This window comes from Diadema setosum, chromosome 9 (assembly GCF_964275005.1).
Source record: "Diadema setosum chromosome 9, eeDiaSeto1, whole genome shotgun sequence".
In the NCBI taxonomy this organism is placed as follows: domain Eukaryota; kingdom Metazoa; phylum Echinodermata; class Echinoidea; order Diadematoida; family Diadematidae; genus Diadema; species Diadema setosum.
This window is the reverse complement of record NC_092693.1, coordinates 19,069,097-19,084,205: the sequence shown is the minus strand read 5'-3', so window position 1 is coordinate 19,084,205 and position 15,109 is coordinate 19,069,097. Positions and strand designations below refer to the sequence as shown.

Genomic DNA, 15,109 nt, shown 5'->3' with positions numbered 1-15,109 from the left:
GGAAATGATTAGCAATTGTTCACAGTCGCACATCATGCAGTTTCTTAGTACTTAACATAATTTGTACTAAATTATTGATTGCTGGGATGCAATGTTTGTGTGGCTCATGGCCAGAAAACATCTGATCGAGTGAGTGACATGTATCATTTTAACTCTTGTAAATTTATCATGGAAAGCTTGCAGATATAGGATGTCTTGTGATACGACTGAACTTACTGTATCAAATGTGAACTCATTTTTTGTTGTTTTGTTTTTAATCACTGCTGCCAATGGTAAACAGTGGCTTTAATGTCATATCATCTGCTTTGGAATTTTGCACAATGTAATCTTTATATTTTCCTGGAACACTGGGGAAAGGACCAGCTTTTTCCCCAGTAGTGTATAGAACAAGCAAAATTAAATATGGCAGATAGTCTTAAGATGCGATGTAGTACCACGGTATTGAAGTTTTAATTACAGTGTATAACCCTATGTCTTTGTACATCAGAAAACAATAAATTTAACTTGTTCTATCCACAATTGGAAATGAGAAACTGTACCGGGTATGTATTTGAATTTTCGTCATAATTTCTTTTTTGTTCACACATATTGTTCAGGCCTTCCTGCTATTCTGAGTAAATACACAGATTGAAGCACATATAAATCTCCTTTCTCCAGTAAAGATATTAAACAATTTCTAAATATTAATGAATGCCAATGCCATGGCAAACCCACAGACCAAAGTCCCAGCATCAAAGCTAATGCCACTTCCTTGTCGAGAGGATATATGCTCATGATACTCTTGGGATATTTCAATCTCTTACTGATCTCAAAATTTTAATGTGAACTGGGTATTGCAATGCAGCACTGTATACAATGGTTATCAAACCATATTTTCTTGTTTTTGATTGACCCAAAATACATTTGAAAATTGAAAGATTATTTAGTAGAAGAGGATGAGGAGCTTCAAAAATGAGGCAGGCATGCTGTGTTTGCTATGAGTAAACAAAATTGCACAAAGGTGCAGCACGAGCAGTTGCACTGTGGAATGTCATCACATTTGTAATTTTGGTCTTTCTTTTGGCTTTTACAAGTGTCTCACATCTATCTAGTCACACACACACACACACACACACACACACAAAATAAATAACAGACCAATGCTCATTAGAGCAGACACCTGCGCTGACAAGCTACGCTAATTTAGCAGTCTAAATCTTAATTGTGAAGTGCTCTAATGTATCACAAAAATTTTGAAGACTAAATGTAATTTCTGTTGACCATGACACTGCAAACATGGAGAACATGTAGACCTCTGAACATAGCATGACTCTTCACACCCTGCTCCAAATTTCGAATGTGACACAGAATTGCTTTACCAACTGGTAGACACCCCTGAAATGCTAAAACCTTTGAAACTTAATTCATTAAACAAGGTAATGAATGATATTCACAGTCCAGAGTGATCTGATGGCAGCATAATGTAGCGCAGTAATTGAAATTACAACAATTAAAAGATGAATGACTCGACTGATACACGTGGATCATTTTGAGGCCTATAATTTTAATCATGTCATCCAATTTTCTTCAATTTGATTGCTCTGTCTCACTTGCTTCATATTGTGTTCCATCTTCTCTATGATACACTTTGCTCCCTTGTCATGTCCCTAGTTCTAGTCACATCTTAGAGGAATAAAACCCAAATTTGTAGATTGAGTAAATGCCGAAATATTAGTATTAGAACACATCGATGAAGTTTGAGAAATTGGACAAGTGCTCCATTTGAAAAATTGTATTTTTTGTTGTTTTTTTTTTGTTTCAGTACTGCAGTCTCTGGATTACAGTAAGCAGGCTTTGGCAACAATTCATGATGTGACAGAAGGACAGAAATATATCAAAAAAGTATAAATCAAAATTCCATAAAATTTTATATTTTGTGAAAAATTCACATTCCTTACTTATTGCTGACATACATGTATGTTGAAGATAATATTATTTCCCCTGCCTTCTAAAAGAGGCAAGTGCTCTTTCATTAAGCCAGAAAAAATTAAAATATGTTGAATTCTCAAGTCATTTTCTTTGTTCAACCGCACATTGTCCATGTGTAACATCACAAATTGTAGTAGTCTTAAACAGCGATGGCTGTACTGAAACTTAAAAAATTCATCATAACTTTTGAACAAAATGTGCTGTTTTCCTCATTAACTTTACTGATATATTCAGCACTCTTAAAAATTCACTTTTGGGTTTCATTCCTTTAAGTTGCATGTAGACAGTTCTATCCTATTTGGACCTACTGTACATGTACCTCCACTTTCATCCATCTGATGAGGATGATAGCTCTTTTTGTTGATGTTGCTTTTTCCAAGGTTGCCAGCATTCGATCATTAGTGCTCAGTGATGCGCAGCTGATTATTTATTCATTTTTTTCTCGCTTTTTTTATTTGTCATTACTTGTAGGCCACAAAGAGGTGGTTGTTTGACGACAAATGATGGGAAATGTATGGAAGTGTGCATAGTTGGTGCTTTGGGTTGTAATGGTGCCTAGTGTAAACTGTCGCAGCTATTTAAGTAAAGAACATGATCCTTGGAACATTTATAAGTACATAGAAAGCAAAACGGACTTTGATGTGCACCCTCCACTTTTTTGATTGCATGCCTTTAAAGATGTGTCAGTGTGTCGCCACCATCTACAACAATGACAGTCATCAAAGCGTTGCATTCAACCAAGTCGATCAATTATGTATGGCTACAGCTGTACACGTACATGTAGACAGAATGTACACATATCATTTAGTGTTCAGGACCGTACCTCATCAGTACACCACTTCAGGGTGGGGTCTTCAGGGTACGTGAGCTGTACCGGTAATCCCAAAATAAGCCTTGGGATCGACACTGGCCCTACCTCTCCTTTTGTTCGCTCACCCCTGCTTTAGTAGGATCAAAAGCTCAGACCCCCTTTGACTCTGTTTTTACTACATTGGCTTGCTACTGGTAGATAAGCAGACTTTTTTTAGCAGCTCTTTTGCAACCGAAAATAATACATAGTTAAATGACACTGCTCTGGTGCCTGTGGCTCCAGACCAACTTTGCCTGTCTCCACAATCAGCAGTTGTTACGGTAGCCAGTAATCATTTAAAAATCTTTAAGCTCCTATAATTTTTTTTATGATACTTTGTATTTACCCAGACACACAAATATGAAATATCCTAGCCTTTCTCAATGTTTTCTCTTTTTTCTTTTTGTTGTTTGCTCCCTTTATGCCTCCTCTACTATGAATGCATTTAAAATTGTTTATGGACCCATGCAAAACCTTGTTTGAGATGAAACTATCCCAGTCTGATTTGTCACTCCAAAGTTCTCAGGTATTGAAAGGGTCTTCCCATCTTCTGCCCATCTCATTCTTCAGGCACTATGACTGTCATGATTGTATGTATTCAGTTAAAGAGGAAATCCACCCCACCCCCAAAAAAGAGAAAAGAATAATCTTCAAAACAAAGAGAAAAATATTCCCTACAGAATGATACAAAAATGGCAAAAATTGGTTAAGAAATAAAAAAGATATGGCATTTTGAAATGTCACATAAAAAAAACATTTCTTTACAGTCCTCATGAATATTCAAATGAGCGAGTTGAGGTCATACCCTCACAATTTTTCATATCATGAAATTTGGAAAAAATGGTATTTTTAGCTACTACAAGTAAGAGTATGTTCCTATACCAATATATTTATATCAGAGTTAAGATTTGTTCTTTTTTATTTTGAATGGTTTTAAGACATCTTTTATATTTATACAGCTGAAATATGAGGTTTTTTTTTTTTCATTTCTGTTTATGAAATGAATAACAAATTGTGACAGCATGACGTCGTCAACTTGGTGATTTTTATTCAGAAGGAACTGTCAAGAGATGTTTTCCCCAAAAAATATGAAATTTCAAAATGTCATCTCTCACTTATTTCTTAATCAATTTTTTTGTCATTTTTTATCATTCTGTACGGAATATTTTTCTCTTTGTTTTGAAGGTTATTATTGTTGTGTTCTTACTATGTGACAAACGACAATGGACACGGACACGTCCCGTTAGTAGCCATCATTTATTCGGAGCCCGTCGTCATAGCAACCACACTATGGCAAGCCAACAGTGCATAATCATACATAACAACTCTCCCCCCTGCCAATCCAAAAATGTATTTTGACAACCGGTGTGAGGGTTTCCATAATACAATGTTGTGTACATCTGCAGTACCATGTTATTAGAACATGACATCACAAAAAAGATTGTCTCTTACTTACAAATATAGCCCACAACTGTGTGATCATAATCAAATGTCACTTGAACTTCAGCAACGTTGTTCCGTTTTTGTTTTGTTGACGAAAAAGTGCAAAAAGTATCCTTTACATAATAACAAAATTCTGTTTTTGGCTACTGCTCACAACTAACCGAAACAAGCTGTTTTCCAGCAATTGTATGCATACATTTCACATCATATTTTCTGTAACATACGAAATAAAGTACATGAACTTCAACTTCCACGTGTTGTCTGAGTTATCTTTTTTTTTTCCACAGTATGTATAATGATCCTGATTATCACAAAACTGTAAAAGAACCAGTAAATAGCATTATTCGTTTCCTTATGAATAATGTCACATTATAAGCTCAATGCTCAGTTTGCTATGTAAATTCGGAATAACTTCTACTGTATCAAACTTTTGGGGTGAGTGGATATGCGATATGTAACCAGTTCAATATCTCCAGCAATAGATATACATGTATGGTCCATTCAACTGACACAGAATACTTGTTCAAAACATTTGTAATTCCGTTATTTATTTTGCTTGTATACAAAACATCTGTAATCTGTTTTGTTGCTGATAATGTATATACATAAACTACTAAACTAAACAAAAACCTCGGGATATTACTTCATATCCAGCTAAATATAACACCTTTTTCTGTTAACATCGAAACAACAATCATCTGAATGATTTAAACACCAAAATTAACTCCTTAATCACTGAGTTGTGATTTAACATCCTTCTTTGTGTTAACTCCTCTACGCCTCTATTCAGAAAGAAAATCTATCTGGTGGTTTTCTCTTTCTCCGAGACCTTCTCAACACTTGTGTAGGAGACTGTTCTACTTCAGCTCCTTGTACATCAGGTTTACTCTGAGTATCTACGTTGTCTTGTTGACGTAAGGTTTCAGGTACTCGAACTGGTGTGTTTTGAGAACCCAAGGGATGTTCTTCTACAGACCTAGGCAAGACAAATGTGTCCCTTAAGACAGAACTGCTGGGTCTTGAACTGTCTGGGTCTCGTGTAGGATCAAACTCTTTGTTCCCTAACCGACTCTGATCTTGTGAGTCTTCTTCCGTTTCTAATCTAGAAAGCAACTGATCTACATGCCTTCTCCAAAATCCTGTTTGTACTTGTACTTTGTACATGAGCGGACCTTCTCTCTCTACAACCACTCCCGGGACCCATTTACGCTTTCCTGTGTAGTCCCTAGCGAGTATGGATTGTCCTACTGCAAACTCGCGCATGTTGATTGCTTTGCTGCGCTTATCTCTGAGAGATGCCTGGTAATGCAGCTGTTCAGCATATCGACGTTCGATGTTCGGACGCAAGTTATCTAGTCTCATGCGCAACTGCCTTTTCATGAAGAGTGAAGCAGGTGATTCCCCCGTGACACTATGTGCTGCATTGCGGTAGGCCAGCAAGAATCTATCTAGCTTCGCTTGTGCAGATCCTCCATCAGATCTTGAGGCGCGCATGGACTGTTTGAGTGTCTGGACAAAACGCTCTGCTTGACCATTTGTACTCGGATGGTACGGTGCGCTGCGCTTGTGCTTTATGCCGTTCATGTGTACAAACTCTTGGAATTCAGCGGAGGTGAACTGACTTCCGTTGTCAGTTACGATGATTTGTGGTAGTCCATACCTAGCAAATACGCTTCGGAGAGTATCAATGGTGCGCTCTGATGTGATACTCGGCATGATGAATACCTCTGGCCATTTCGAGTATGCGTCTACTATGACCATGTAGGTGAGACCTTCGAATGGTCCGGCAAAGTCCACATGGATTCTTTCCATCGGTTTGGACGCTGGAATCCATGGATGTAAGAGTGTTTGCGCTGGCTGATTTTGCACAACCTGACATGTTTCGCATCGCTTTGTGCATTCCTCGATCTGGGAATCGAGGTGCGGCCACCATACGTAGCTTCGTGCGATTGATTTCATTTTTACTACTCCGAGATGTCCTTGATGCAATTCCGCAAGGACTGCCTTCTGCATTTTGTGAGGGATGATGATTCGCATTCCCCACATGAGTATGCCTTGCTCGATTGTGATTTCTGTTCTACGCATGAAGAATGTCTTTAGCTCGCTTTCTTCTGTAGGTAGCTGCTTTGGCCATCCATCCAAAGTATATCTGAGCACTTTGGACAAGATCGGGTCTTTGCGCGTTGCATTACGCAATTCCTCGTGTGTTGTCGGTAGCATGTCCACATGACAAACCGAAACATTTCCTGGTTCACGACCTTCGCGTTTCTCGTTTGAGTCCGGTAGCCTTGAAAAGCAGTCTGCATTTGCATTGGCCTTTGATGTGCGGTAGCGTATCTCGTAATCAAAACCTGCGAGGTACATAGCCCATCTTTGCATGCGTTCCGCTGCTAATGTAGGCAAACTCTTGTACGGGCCTAGCAGTGCTGTGAGCGGCTTATTATCGGTAATAAGCGTAAACCTGCGGCCATAGATGTACATGTAGAACTTGCGAAGCGCGAATATGATTGCTAACGCTTCTCGCTCGATCTGAGGATATTTTCTTTCCGTTTTCGTGAGCGACCTGGACGCAAACTGTATCGGTCTTTCAGTTCCGTCTGGTAGTACGTGCGACAATACTGCGCCTATGCCTATCGGACTCGCATCCGTTGCGATGGAGATCGGCAACTGTGGATCATAGTGGATCAAACAATCTGACGCTTGCAGCAGTTCTTTCGAGCGTTTGAATGCCGTTTCTGCTTCTTCGCTCCAAGCGAACTTCCGATCAGATTTCAAAAGATCTGTGAGCGGGGCGATCACGTGCGCTAAATTTGGAACATACTTGCGATAGTAGTTCAACAACCCTAGGTACGATCGTAACTGCGACACATCAGTTGGTCTAGGGAGATTCACAATCTGCTTCACCTTCTCCTCAACAGTGTGCACACCTTGCGCATCTATACGATGTCCTAGAAACTCCACAGAGTTGCACTCGAACTCGCATTTCTCCTTTTTGAGCTTCAGACCGCGTTGCTCTAAGCGCGTGAGCACTGCGTCCAAATTTCTCATGTGCTCTTCTTGCGAACTACCCGTAACGAGAATATCGTCTAGGTACACCTGTACTCCCGGTAATCCTTGCAAAACCTGATCTATCGCGTTCTGCCAAATTGCCGGTGCTGTGGTAATCCCAAACACTAGTCTATTCTGCTTGAACAAACCCTTGTGTGTTGATAGTACTAAGTACTGTTTGGAGTTTTCATCTAGTTCCATTTGATTGTAGGCATGGGCTAGGTCTAACTTCGAAAAAGTTACTCCTCCACTCAGACTTGACAAAATGTCATCGACATTTATGTTGGGTGGTGCCACTGAACTAAGCACTGGGTTGACGGTGCACTTGTAGTTTCCACACAGCCTAACTGTTCCATCTTTCTTAGGGACAGGCACTATGCCTGTGCTCCATTCACTGTGTTCTATTGGTGTAAGTACACCACATTTCTCTAATCGGTCTAGTTCTTGTTCTACCCCTGCCTTTAGTGCATACGGGACTTTGTAGGGCTTAGTCCTGACTGGTGTAGCATCATCTTTCACCCTTATGCTAGCCTTTGCATGAGACAATTTACCTAGCTGTCCATCGAATAGCTTCTTGTGTTTCTGAACTACTTGATCGCTTAGCCTATGCACGTTCACTTTCTGGTCCAATGTACTAGTACCAAGACTTGTCTGGACTAACGACTTCCAGTCTAGTGGTATTACTCCTAACCACTCACGACCTAGCAACATGTACTCTGTACATTCCAGTACATACAGGGCTAGTCTACCTTGGTACGTTCCATACCTAACCTGGACTTGGACCTTACCAACAGGCTCAACTGTTTCTCCTGTGAAACTCACAAACGACTTCTCAGTCTGGTCCATTTTCAAGTGGGACAAATGCTTTTCATAGTACGACAGTGGTATGATGCTTACACTTGACCCTGTATCGACTTCCATTTGTGTCAATTTACCTTCAATCTCAATGGGGGCCAAAATAGCACCACTCTCAGACCTAGAACTGGACCTAGTCCTAGACTTAGAACTACTCTCAGTCCTCAACTTGAACATAGTGTGATCGTACTCAACATCACTTTCTTTGTCAGAACAATCACGCTCACTCTCAGTCTCACTGTTTCCAGACATATCATTGTATTCACGACTTTCCTTTACATTATGAATACCACCTTTCCTTTTCTGTCCTTCATAATTTCCTTTACTCTTTGACTTAGTCTTGGATCTAGAGTCTGTGTGTTCTTTGTTCTGATTTTTCATCGGTTTTGGCTTACTCCGGCACTTCCTTTCAATGTGTCCTTTCTTCTGACAGCATCTGCAAGTTGCTGACTTAAACCAACACTGATCAGGTGCATGGTTCCTCCCACAACGATAGCACTCGCGTTGTTCCTTCCTCCCGCGGTTACCGCTGCCTGTAGAACCGTGCGACTTGCCGTAGACCGCATTCACAGTGGTGCTGGTCCTGGTTCCTGGTCTAGCGCCGCTGTAATCTCCGATGCCATTCCGCGAACTCTGGTTCCGCATAGCACGGGCCTCTCCCGCTGCTGTTTCTCTCTGTAGCGCGTAGTCCACCGCTTCTCTGAACGAAAGTCTGGGGTTTTCCGTTGCCTTTTCCATTAACTTCAGCGAAGTTGGCTCGTGGGAAATGCCACTGATGAATCTATCGCGAAGCTGTTCATCGAGCTTGTCCCCGTATTGGCAGTTCAAGCTCAAATGTTTCAGCTGAACCACGTAGTCACTCGTCGACTCGTCGGGCGCTTGATCACGACGGATGAACTTTCGTCGCTCCGCTACAACCATGGGCGTCGATTTCAAATGACGTCGCAAAACCATCTTCAGTTCGTTATAGGACTTCGATTGTGGGGTGGCTGGTGCTACTAAGTCTCGTACAAGACTGTAGTATTTCGGTCCGATAGAATGTAAGAACATGGCAGTGACCTGCTTTGCTAATGCTAGGTCCCGCTCCTCTGTGCGATCGCGTGCGCTCTGTACTGGCTCATCAGGCACCGCGAGCCCATTTGCTAATAGGTAAAGTTCGAACCGCTCGACGTAACAGTCCCAGTCTTCCGTGTCGTCGTAGCTGGAACTAAACGGTGGCAAAAATACCCTGTTCTGCCCCAAATTTGCACTCGCCATTGTGCTAGCTGCACCCCTACAACTTAGAGAGTCGAATGTCACAAATATCCCGTCCTCGTCGCCAGTTTTGTTGTGTTCTTACTATGTGACAAACGACAATGGACACGGACACGTCCCGTTAGTAGCCATCATTTATTCGGAGCCCGTCGTCATAGCAACCACACTATGGCAAGCCAACAGTGCATAATCATACATAACAATTATTATTATTATTTTTTTTTTTGGGGGGGGGGGTGGATTTCCTCTTTAATCTTGGGCTGTTTCAGACCCAGTTTGGTGAGACAACTTGCGAGTACAGCTCTTCAGTAGTTTGCAACAAAGTGCCACAGTTTCTCTGTAGTTCTTGTATTCACCAAAATATTTTTTTTTTTTCTCTTTGCATGAAATTGTAAACAGTGATGTGATGCATTTCCCTATTATTGCTCACCATGTCATCAATGTGTAAAGCTAGCCATTACTTCTTCTTGCATGTGTCGTTCCTTGTGCTCTCAAGATTTGCTTCTGAATTTTGCTCTGAAAAGAATTCATTAAATGCTTTTTAAAAGGCTTCCCACAAAAAGTTTGCCCTACTGGCTAGTAACAGACCACCATCCCTGTGACACGATTGATGACTGGTCTTTGAAAATTTCACTTCAGGTCATGATGGTTGCTTGTCCAGTGTGTTCTTGTACTGGTTAATAAGTGGGCAAATTTTTCACGAATCCTGCAGTCACTGGAATGTGAGACATTGTTTAGATAAATTTGCTACATATATTTCTGAGCTAAAGATTTACTGAGCTGTAGTACTCTTGGAGTGATAACTTTTGTTGCATATCATTAATATGTTTCCATGCAAACATACAATTGAAAGTAAAAATTCAGGTTCCAAAATTATTGCCTAGATATCGTTATATTATACTTTATTCATAGGCTATAATGAAATTTTTATATCATGAAAGAAAATTGATGGTCCCGAGGGCTTTGTTATAATTGTAATGGGAGTCTCCTGTTCAACAGTGAAAGTAGCTACACTCTAAGTAGTGAAAAGACATTTCCCTGTGAGCAAACACATTTTAGATTGCCTTGACTTTCTCTTCTAACTTCCTGGATCTCTCTTATACACTATATTCTGATCACCAAATTCTTCTGGTTGGTGGTCTGAAGACAATTCTTTTGTATGCCAATATTTGTGTCTTTTCAATAGCTAGTTTCACCAATGTTGCATGTGATGTGATGCTTCAGAAAACCACAATGGAAATTGATTTCCTCCCTCACATCCTTCATGGATCCAAGTGAAAAGAGCCAATGGCATACTGACATCTCAAGTACTCTTTCATGTTGGCAGCTGATTATTCTTGCTTTTATAATTCGACTCTCATTAAAGTGACAAGTGATGAAAAGAAAAGATACATTGTACCTCACTGTTAGACTATCTAGTTTACTGGTCTAGTTTTGATAATTTGTTATTTTTGTTGTGTTGTGGTATCCCTTCTCCCCGAGATAACCTTATCTTCAGTACATTTATACACAGACTCATGATATGCTTCGTGAACTTCACAGTGTTAGTGTGCATTCTCCAAATATTCATGAATGGGCTTACCCATCTCTACATGTACTATTAAGTAAAAGTACTGTATTTTATGAGCCATACAAGGATGTTTATCTTCTTACTATATAGTAATGTATACTTAAACTTGCTTGTTTTCTTTTTCTTTATTGATCCAAGAGGTGGTGGTACATGAGGAAATTATTAGACAAAAGTGAATTGGGACTTGTCATGACTTGATATGCAATTGTGATGGCTATTGTACAATCATATGTTAAGGGTTCTGTGCGAGTTCTTGGCCACTGGCTTTTAAATGTGGATTTTTCTTTTAAAGTATGAAATCTGAAAGTCATGCTGCCATCTAGAGATGAACTTGCAAAGTTATTTTCTTAATTGCCTGAAAAAAAAAGCAGAAGGAGCAGAAGAAGGAGAAGAAAGGACTTGTTATAACGAAGATCCAAAGACCATGACAAAATTACCTTATATCAGAGTTCTCACTATATCAGCATACACCAACAAAGGATAACAAAGAGCTGGGGCCAGAAAAATATCCATATTTTGAGAGGGTTATGTTTTTTTTTTCAACCTCCTTGTAACAAGGTTCCACTGTAGATGCTTTATAACATGCACTTCCAAGACATGTTTGAATATGAAATTTAGGGAAGATTCTTGTCTGGGTTATGGGAAGCTTGTATTCAGGCCAAGGCACCATGTCTTGTCTATTTAGCATATTTTTATATATATGCATATTTATATAATGTGGTCAGCATTGATATTTGTGAAAACTTGTAGTAAACTCTCATTATTCCATTGCTGCTTACTTTATTTCAATCCATTCATCATAGCCTACTTGAGCATGTGACAAATTGCACTTCAAGACCTTGAGGTGTTGATGGTGGTGCCCTGGCAGCCTTTCAGCTCAAATTGTGCCTATTTCTATTCGTGCTTCTACAGTGAAACAAACAAACAAACAAACAAACAAGCAAACATCCCTCCTGAAAACGTGGTGAACATGAACTCTATCACACACAATGTGTAGATTTTCAGTAAGACTACATATTATTTACTATTGCCATGTCCACTAGTATTTCTTTGTATCACTGAGGTGGGCAAGTCCTCTGTAAATACTCTGAAGTTTTCTTTATATAGGAGCCCTTCCTTATTTGGCATCCCATTTTAACTCGTTGAAGATGAGTCCCGAGAATACTCTGGCATTTGGTCTATGGGAGATGTGTGTTATAATACAGCAAAATCAGTCTGTATTCAGTGGGTTAAGCAAATAGAGAATGTGGCTTAACAGTGTGATTTTCAGTCTTGCTCCTCTGTATCTCTGAATGTGTAGAATACAATTGACTTTAAAAGAATAAGTAACCGACTTAAAATAAATACAACATATTATATAACAAACTGGTGTAACTGTAAAAGTTGGCTGCTAGAAAGAGGAGGAACTTCCCTGTTTACTGACACATAAACTGAAGATGATGTGCATTCTATTATCTCTACGTATGTTTGGAGGAAGTTTGCAACCCACTGCTACTGAATCATAAATTACCGCATGCATGTATTATAAAAATTATATATGGCAAGTTCCTGTTTAAAATGACCTTCAGTTACAGACATACAGGAACCATGGAACTTTTTTATTGTTTGTCTGTTTGTTTTGTTAGGTGTGGGGGCTGTGGGTATGGGGGGGGGGGGTGTGTACAGATCTATGATTATTACACCCCTGACCCTGCCCCCCATTTTCCCCCCATTTTCCTTTTTTTTTTTTTGTCCCCGCCGAACGAGTTCGAGCAGGGGACTATGAAACGGGCTCCGTACGTGTGTGTGTCCGTGTGTGTGTCCGTCCCTGTGTCCGTGTGTCCGTGTGTGCGTCCATGTGTGATCAAAATCTTCAATTTGCTACTTCTCTGTCATTTATGAGCCAATTTTGATTCTGTTTGCTTTATATGATAGCACTATGTGGGAGCTTTGAAACTTCTACACAGAATTTCAGTTGTGACCTTTGACCATGACCTTTGACCTATATTGTACATTTTGCTACAAAATGCTACTCCTTCGCCATTTCTAACCCGATTTCGATTCCGTTTGCTTTATGTGATGGCACTAGTTGAGGGCTTCAAAACTTCTACACAGAATTTTGACCTTTGACTTCTTTGACCTTTGACCTTGATTTTTTGACCTGTATTGTACATTTTGCTACAAAATGCTACTCCTTCGCCATTTCTAACCCGATTTCGATTCCGTTCGCTTTATGTGATGGCACTAGGTGAGGGCTTCAAAACTTCTACACAGAATTTTGACCTTTGACTTCTTTGACCTTTGACCTTGATTTTTGACCTATATTGTACATTGGCTACAAAATGCTACTCCTTCACCATTTCTAACCCGATTTTGATTCTGTTTGCTTTATGTGATGGCGATACGTAAGGGCTTCAAAACTTCTTCATAGAATTTTGACCTTTGACTTCTTTGACCTTTGACCTTGATTTGTGACCTGTATTGTACATTTTGCTACAAAATGCTACTCCTTCGCCATTTCTAACCCGATTTAGATTCCGTTTGCTTTATGTGATGGCACTAGGTGAGGGCTTCAAAACTTCCACACAGAATTTTGACCTTTGACTTCTTTGACCTTTGACCTTGATTTTTTACCTTTATTGTACAATGGCTACAAAATGCTACTCCTTCGCCATTTCTAACCCGATTTCGATTCCATTTGCTTTATGTGATGGCAGCAGGTGAGGGCTTCAAAACTTCTACACAGAATTTTGACCTTTGATTTCTTTGACCTTTGACCTTGATTTGTGACCTGTATTGTACATTTTGCTACAAAATGCTACTTCCGGCGGGGGCATATATTACGCACCGCGTAAATTCTACTTTTCCTTGTTTTTTTTTTACAGTGACCCCAAAAAGTCTATTTCATATCGAAGCATGCAGTCAAGTCACACAATTCAGGAATCTGTAGATGTGTCAAGTACCACCTTGAAAAGCAAATTGCTTGCCGAGCATGTTGCATCCTTTCTCTATGACAAATCATTTTAATCTTCTTTAAGAATTCTTGAATATGAATCACTTTGTCCATGATTTACCCCCCCCCCCCCCCCCCCCCCCCCCCGCCCCCCGATACTGGCTGTGGGAAAATAATGGCTGTAGTTGCACCTATATGGGGAGATGTGTTGGCTTAGTGGTTACTGGGTTAAACTTTAATATTTTAGCTCCTTTGTTTGACTTCAAACAATCAATACTCTACATGTATGAGCAGGCATGATATTCTGCAGATTGAAATCTGATTTCCTTTTTTTTTTTCTTCTCAAGTGTGTACACATTTTACTACTTCCATACGGTGTTAAAATCACCTGCAAATTTTGATTTTCGATATTTTTCAAACCTCAACATCATCCCTGATGAGATAAATGTGTGATATCTTTTCTTTCCCATCTCTAAGGAGGTAAAACACTCCGCCCGTCCAAGTAGACATCAGAGTTCTCAGAGTCATAACTAATGCAAAATCATTCACTCACAGTGAGCTGGATCCAAAGCTGGTGGAGTGGTCAGCTAGGCTGCATTTATGAACTTTACCATGTTTGAAACGCTTTTCATTTCCTACTGCGGCATCTTTTAGATCACGTTTCTCAAGTTGATGCATATAAGAACTCTGTTGCGAGTTAATAGGAGGCCTTGTCACTGTGCTGCTCCATTGTACAGTGTGACCTGAGGAGCAGAGATGTGTAGCTAGCAGTGGTTAGTGTGGGCAGGTCCAAGCTTTAAACGCATTTCAAAATGACTTTCAAAATGACTTTTTGATCTATAGGCGTATCAAAAGCGTGTCTGTAACCCCATAATCGAAATATCTTTGCATTTGTCAACTGCCCAAAACTCCCTGAAAGTTGTTTGGAAACCTTCATTCTGCACATGCCAGCAGTGAGTTGATAAATGCACCCCTAAACACTTTCACTGGGCAAGTTTAATGTAATACAAGCCACTCAAGGCTCACCTTAAGTATTAAGTAAAACTCAGCACGTATGGTATCAGGTTTATATGTAAAATCAGTTCATTTTGATATGATATGATACGATATGATATGGTTTTGAATGTGTTAGTGTATTAGTACATGACCCAGGTTTGGAGCATGAAATGCTCTAAACTCTGTCAATTGG

General features: G+C 39.8%; 1 protein-coding gene across 1 annotated transcript in view; it reads left to right on the top strand.

Annotated features, from left to right (window-relative positions):
• Positions 1-15,109, top strand: part of LOC140233001 (copine-3-like) — a 142,902-nt gene that overhangs the window by 983 nt on the left and 126,810 nt on the right. The window lies entirely within an intron of this gene.